The 8,124-nt window shown below is 31.6% G+C and overlaps 1 non-coding gene across 1 annotated transcript; it reads left to right on the top strand.

Annotated features, from left to right (window-relative positions):
- Nucleotides 1-2,234: 2,234 nt before the first annotated feature.
- LOC121218908 (small nucleolar RNA R71) lies at nt 2,235-2,338 on the top strand. Its single transcript, XR_005915392.1, has one exon. It is a non-coding gene; the product is annotated as a small nucleolar RNA R71 (small nucleolar RNA).
- The last annotated feature ends 5,786 nt before the right edge of the window (nt 2,339-8,124 follow it).

Here is an 8,124-nt window from a genome sequence, read left to right as displayed (position 1 = left end):
CCAGACTTACCCATGAACTAACTAAGATGGGGTAAATTATACGCGCATATAAGCACTTAATAATTTCCTTTTCTACCACATCCTTCATAATGAGGTTCAATCTCCGTTGTCTATCAATCATTCCTTTTTTGCCATCCTGTAAGATGATTTTGTGCATGCACACAGATGGACTAATACCATGAATATTGGCTATGGTTTATCCGATACCCTTTTTAAATGATTTCAACACTCTAATCAGTTTGTCTTCCTGCTCTTTAGTTAGCTCTGCTGTAATAATCACAGACAAAGTAGAAGCGTCATTTAAATAAACATATTTTAAGTGTGAAGGAAGTACCTTAAGTTCTAATTTAGGTGGCTCCCCAATCGACACTTTTGGTTGGACATGCTCCCGGTTTGCTAATTCCAAAAGTTTGAAACGGGATTGCGTAATAAACCCCTTTGAGTTAGCTTCTAGCAAAGCTAATTATTCTTCCCCCTCCTCATCACTTGGAGGGTCTGACGTTAGGACTCATTCTAATAGGTCCTCAGTAGATTTGAGTTCCCATTGTGCGACTAACTCCTCTAATTTGAATACTGCAGAACTCTTATCAATTGTGTCAGGAAATCAGATAAATTTAAATACATTAAATGTTACCTGTTCATTCTGAACACGCATGGTAAGCTCGGCTTTCTGTACATCAATTGAAGTCCTTTTGGTTGCCAGGAAAGACCTTCCCAAGATGATTAGTACCTCCTTGTCTACTTTAAAATCTAAAACAACAAAATCAGTAGGAAAAATAAATTTATCTACATGTACAAATACATCCTCGATTTTTCCTTCCGGATGTGCTAAGGATCGATCTGCTAATTGAAGTGTAACCGTAGTAGGTCTAACTTCACATATCCTTAACTTTTTGAATACGAACATGGGCATCAAGTTGATGTTTACACCTAAATCACATAACGCCTTACCACAATAAGATGTCTCAATATTGCAAGTTATGGTAAAACATCTTGTGTCCTTCATGTTTAGGGGTAGCTTATCTTGAAGGAATATGCTGCACTCCTTTGTCAGTGCTACCGTCTCAAATTCTCCTCCAAATCTCTTTTTTTTGGATAGGATGTCCATGAACTTGCGTAATTCGACATTTTCTCAAGATCATTTACCAACGGAATATTGATATGAAGTTGTTTGAGTACGTTTAAGAACTTCTTGAACTAGACTTTCTACTTTTGTTTCTAAAGCCTTTGAGGGTAGGGTGGTGGAAGATTCTTTGCTTAAATTGGGCAATTCTTCTGTGGCATTCTTTTATCTAACGAAGATGTTAGCTTATTAGAATTGATCGATTTAAGGATTACCTTATCAAAATTTAAAGATTCTAGTTCTCGTGAAACTTGAGTTTCAACAATTGGTTGAACTTCCACTTTTTCTCGAGCGCCAGCGGGCTCCACTTCAATTTTGACGGTGTTGGGCTTTAACGTCTTTCCACTCCTTAGAGTCAATGCTTTGCAATATTCTTTCCTCGAATTTCTTGGATTTTTCGTATCAGTAGGAAAAGTTTCTTGTGGTTGGTTTTGAAGTTTAGTAGCAAGTTGACCAATTTGGTTTTCCAAAATTTTCAATGTGGTTGATTGGCTTTGGATTAAGGCATCATTCTTTGCCATATACAATTTCACTAATTTTTCTAAGCTATTAGTAGGTTTGGCTTGTGGTGGTTTCTGAACTTGTTGGGTAAACCCAGGTGGTTGGGTTGGTCCATGTTACACGTAAGTGTTACTAAGTCTAACTCCTTGGTTATTTCAAGAAAATTTTGGGTGGTTCCACCATGATGGGTTATAAAAATTGGACTGCAGTCCCTGCCTACCTTTTTTCTGGTTCTGACTACCCATGTAATAAACAAACTCTGGGTTTGATGGGAATTTTTTGAACAAATACCCCTCCCTACAATATACACAGACCATGTTTTCAAATTAATTAGATGGCTAAGTTGCAATATTATTAAACCTATTAGTAGTAATATTCTTAAGCATTGAGGATATTGAAGATACTTGAGCTGTGAGTGAAGTGAGGGTGTCCACTTCATGTAATCCTGTATCTCGTTCATTAGTAATTATTGCTGACAATTCTCTCAATAATTTCATAAGCCTCATTATAAGACTTAGAAAGGAGAGCACCATTTGCTAACACATGTACCATAATCCTTGTATGAGCATTGAAACCATTTTATAATGTCTCTAACTGAATACAGTGCAGAATTCCGTGATGAGGGAATTTGTTTAATAGCTCTTTAAATCTTTCTCATGACTCATAGAGATTCGTCATCTATTTGTTGGAAGGTCATGATTTCATTCCGCAACTTAGCTTTTTTACTAGGTGGAAAATACTTCATAAGGAAATGTTCTGCTAACTCTTGCCAAGTTGTAATGGAATAGGGTGGCAATGAGTTCAATCAGGCTCGGGCTCTATCCCTCAGTGAGTTTCAGCCTTAGTGCTTCTTCGAGTACTCCGACTAGCTTAAACAAATCACTCACCTCCAGAAACAATCTGAGGTGAAAGTGAAGATCTTCAGTAGACATTCCACCGAACTGGCCTAATGTCTGAAGCATTTGGAACATAACTGGCTTCAGCTTGAATTGTTGTACCTTGATCTCGGACCTTCTAATTCCAATATTAAGCTCATTAAAAAGTGGAACCACATACTATCTTAAGTTTCGATCCCTGCCATCAACAATAACGATGAGATTATGAGCATGATTTGCTCCATTCCCTTGATTTTAGTTCTCAAGGTTCATATCTTCGGTCCTTCTTTGAACTGCTTGTCTTCTCCTTTGTCTAAAAGTCCTTTCAATTTCAGGATCTACGGGGAGTAACTTAATGATTTTATCAATGCTCATAAACACTTGGAACAATCACAGAAAATAATGGAGTTAAAAGTTAAGAGAAAAAGAAACCAAAATGAAAAATTAACAATTTCAAAAATAATGATTCTTTAAAATATTCCCCGAAAATGGCACCAAAAATTGGAACGACATAAATGTACAAGTGTGCATAGTCGTGACAAGTAATAAAGTGATAAACATACCGAGTTATCATCTCCACAAGGATTGTTCAGAAAAGAAGTTAGAATTTATACAAATTAGCTTAAGTAAAATAATATAAGTTAAAAATACGGGGCAAACAAATAAACGTGAATTAACTATTCTAAATTAATAAACTAAATATTATCTAAGTATGAAATTAAACACAAAAGATTGGGCAAGTCTTAAAAGTTTATCACAATAGCATATAAGTGTCGAAATAACCATCCTTTCTAGTTTAGAATTATTCAATTTATTAAAAAATGTTACTAAAATTCCACGACTAAATCAAACATTTATTAACCCTAATCGCATTTAGTAAAATATTTAACTTAATTAATTATTAAACCTATCTCACATATTTCTATGTTTTAAAAGATTTAAAATTTCATAAGTAAAATAATTTGTAGGGTTATGTAAGGTAATAATAGTTTTGGTATTATTACAGATTCAATCCTTACATGATTAAACATTACACCATACAACTATTGTATCGGTTAATTAAAACATTGTCCAGATTAATTAATTAATTCATACATTCCTTCACATTAATCATGCAACAGAAACTTAATCATGATTTTACTTGTATGAATAGATAGATCAAAAAACACAGAACATCATTTAACAGAATTAAATAAAATCAATTAAGGAAATGAGATCATTCCAACACAAATAAATTTACACAATCATGATATTATTTAAAATCAAATGCTTAATTGAAATCGTGTTTCTAAATTAAACAAAACAAAAGATTAGGAAAGATAAAACTCTAGCCGATTCTGGATGTTCCCGAGGTAGAAATTGTTTGATCCTTCCTTCGTTCTTCTGTATTGCCACCACAACTAAGATAATTGATCCCAAGAAATCTGACTAAGGCTACTCCCAAGACTATGCAAAAGCTCTTTTTCAAGATAGGGAATGGAAAGGAAAAGGAAGAGTTAGTGGAAAGAAGAGAGAATGAGAGTGTATGAAATAAATACTTTATGAGTGAATGGGTGAGTATGAGAGGCACTTGAGGGCTCTATTTATACTAAGTGGTGAGGGCTAAAAATAGCAATTAGGATCCTTAAAAATCTTCCTCAAGTGGTCGGCCATGCTAAGGGGAACGAAGGTTGGGATGTCTTTGCTATTTTTAGATTGTGGCTAGAAATAGAAGGCATGAAAAGAAGAGGGGTTGGACTGGCATTGAGAGAAAGATTAGGAGATATTTTGTAATTATTAAATCAGCTTAAAATGGTTGATTTGGGAAGAAAATTGGGTCGACTTGGGCTACTTTCTTTCTTGTGAACCAGTCCTTTCTAATTTAATTATTTTGGGCTCATTTTTCTACATTAGGTTAGGAATTAATTCAACCCAATTTTTGTTGGATCAAATAAACTTTTTAGAGGTTCCAAGGAAGCTGATTTGGGGCATTCATGGTTGTCAAATAATCAACCATCCTCATGTGACAAATGCTTCAAGAGATGCTTCAGCAATCTTAATCTTTCTTAAGGTGCCTTCAAGACTAGGATTTCTTCCATCACGTAAAACTGTTGAAAATGGGAAAACCTTTGTAATTTTAGCATAAGAATACTTAAAAATATAAAATTTGTTTCTAATTTTTCCAATTTATATATTTTTTACTAAAATTACAAAAAAAATATTAAAAGAGCAAGTAAATTGGAAAGAATTATTAGTCCAAAAATGCTGAAAAAGTCTATAAATATTTGAGTTTCTTGTACCAACACAAGATGCTTGAAAAATAATGTCATTTTCAGGAAAATAATCCTAGAGACAATTAAATTTCGTCCCACTATCACTTTTAACACACTTTTTTTTGAGAAAATTGACGATCAACCATAGCAATAAATGACATGAAAACTTTGAAAACCTCCTTTTTATTAACTAATAAATATACCCAAACAACACAAGAGAATTCATCAACCGATGTCAAAAAATAATGAGATCCACAAGATGGAGTGTTATAAAAACCACATAAATCACAATGAACTAACTCAAAAATACGAGTGGCTTTCTATTCACTGATTGGAAAACTATTTCTAGTCTGCTTAGCACGATGACAAATTTCACATGCTTTATCCAGATGATCCCTAGAGTTACTAACATAAGGAATTAACTTTACTTCTTTATCGGAAGGGTGACCCAATCTTCTATGTCAAATTTCCAAAGAGAATGAAGTTTAACTAAAACCACTTTGAACGTCGAAACTTGTCGAAAGTAGTAAAGTCCATCCTATCTCTCACCCGCTCCAATCAGCTCCCTCGAATGAAGGTCTTGAATAACACATATGTTAGTAGCAAATTGGACAAAATAGTTCATAACACCATTCAACTGAGAAACTAAAATTAAATTGCAAATTAACTTAGGAACATAAAGAATGTGTTTTAGTGAATTTTTTCCATCAATTTAACCTTTCTTTCTTTAGTAGCCACCACTGTTTGGTAATCATGGAGTCTTATGAAACATGCTACAACATTTCTCACATTCATCAAACACATAAGATCGCTCGTAACATGATTTGAACACCCCGTATCACTAATTTTCATTTGAAACTATACAAATCAATAGAATAAATACAATTCAATACAACATGAAACAAAATAGTAAGTTCCATATGAACTTACCTGCCAAAACAACAACAAATGAGACTTTAAGGACTAATCAACAATTTTTGCTTTACCCCGATTATCTTCAATTTGGTTCCATTCTCGCTCTACACAATAATTCGGTTCAATTTATCAATACCAAACATTTCATAACATCCCATAATATGCATGAACCAGTTCAATTTTATTTTTGAAATGCCCCTAAAAATTTTTATTTTATTTAAAATCGACCTCAATTACATCCTTCTATGACCCTCTATTATCTATCATTACAGACACATTAATTTCACAATTTATACACTTTAGTCCTTATGTTCAAAAACTAACAATTAAACATTACAATCTAGTCATTTTTCACATTTAAGCTTAATATCTAACAATTTAACACCAATTTCTTCAAGAAATCATCAATGAAAACTTTCAAAAAGTTTAAATTTTTTGTGAATTGATATATGGGCTAGCTAAATCAAGCTCCTATGACCTCAAAAACATAAAAAAAACATAAGAAAAGGACTTAAATTACCTTAGAATTTAGCGATCGAAAGCTTTGAAGCTTAAAATGACTTCCTTAGGTTTTTATAAATGTTCTTTCGATGAAAGAGAAGAATAATTAAAGATGACAAGCACTAATTCTAACTTATATACCTTGTTTAAATTTTAATTAATCACAATTAACTTAATTAACCATTAATTAATTAAGCCTTAAGCATGATTAACAAAAGTTAGTAGATTATGTCATCCACTACCACCGCTTGAAGCAATTAAAATGGTCTAATTGCAAGTCTATTCCTTTATCCATTTGAAAATTTATAGCAGTAAAATTTTATAATTTAGTCCCTATACCTTAATTAACTATCATTTTAAAAAAAATTGTAAGAACTCGTTTTTAGTGGTACCAAAAATGATGGTCTCAAAACCCCGTATTTCAATGATCGAGTCAGTAAATATTATTTAATAATATTTATTGGTTTAATATGGTGATATATTGGATTTTGATATGATAAACATGCTAATTGGATAGTTAGTTAAAGTACAAGTGGTTTGGAAAAATAAGGCATCGGGACCTCGATTCCCTAAATCGAGTCCATAAATTTTTATTAAATATTTACAGAGTTGTTATATAGGTGAATTGAATTTTGGATAGATGATTTTGTGGAATTAGTGACTAATTAAGGTACAAAGACTAAATGATAAATAAAAACGTAAAAATTTTCTTACTATTGATTTTACTAGTTAAATGAATTAAATGACATTATTCCAAGGACTAATATGACAAATAGACCCTTATTAAGGTAAGTGGGACGATTAATGCTTATTTCTTAAAAGAATTATATGTCAAAAATGTTAAAAATTAAATAAATAAAAGTTAATAATTAAATAAATAAAAGTTAAAAACATAAATAAAGGAAAGAAACATTGTCATCTTCCTGTTTTTATTTCTTTTTCTCACAAAAACCATTGTTAAACTTATGGAAGTTCAACCAAGTTTCTCATCTTGCATGGTGAGTAATTCCAAACCCGTTTTTCTTGAATTTTATAATTTTTGAGATCACTATAGCTTAATCTAGCTAACTCAGATATTAAATCGTAAAATAGTTAAAGTTTTAAAATATTTGAATTGATGGTTTTTGAGGTTTTTGATGTTTAATGGTAGGATTTGAAGCTTAAAAATGTAATAGGACTAATTTATGAAGTAAAATTTGTTAGTTTTGATTTTAGGGGCTAAAATGGAAATATTTCAAAATTTATATGAAATTTCTATAATTATTGAATTTAGAGAGATGTAAAGGGATTTAATTGAAATCAAATTGAAAAACAAAGCTTAAAATTAAAAGATATAGCTATTTGGATTTTAGGGACTAAATTGAATAAAATATGAAACTTTAGGGAACTCCTATAAAATCAAAATAGAATTGATATATTGTTGTAATAAGTTGTTAAAATATTCTTAGAATTGATAAATTAAAATAAATTATTATATACTGGGATTTGGATCAATTATATGAAAATCGAGAAACAGGAGAAACTACAAATTAGTCCTCAACTTCTCGCTGGTTGTTGCTTTTCATAGGTAAGTTCATATAGGACTTACTCTATTAATTCTAAATTTGTTTGGATTAATCTACTTTGTTTTTAGTTAGTAACGATAAGTATAAAATGTTTTGGCATCAATCGGACCAAATTGTAAAATTAGAAATATAAATTATAATAGTGAAGAGATGTGATATGATTGAATGATGTGTACACAATGAAAACTCACCATGAAATAAAAAAAACAAAGTATTCAATTACAGCGATTGAAAATGGAATGAATGTGAAATAGAGGCCCGTGCGAAACTAGTGAATGACTAGAATATAAATGGCATGTCATTAGAATGTATATAGTATTGGGTGCTGGTCTTGGATGTTTTACCGAAGGCTAAGGTCCAACATGTGTTGTGGATTGTGTGAGCAGCATCGA

The sequence above is a fragment of the Gossypium hirsutum genome, chromosome D06, assembly GCF_007990345.1.
Source record: "Gossypium hirsutum isolate 1008001.06 chromosome D06, Gossypium_hirsutum_v2.1, whole genome shotgun sequence".
NCBI classification, from domain to species: domain Eukaryota; kingdom Viridiplantae; phylum Streptophyta; class Magnoliopsida; order Malvales; family Malvaceae; genus Gossypium; species Gossypium hirsutum.
Note: the sequence above shows the minus strand (reverse complement) of the source record. Positions and strands in the feature narration are given on the sequence as shown.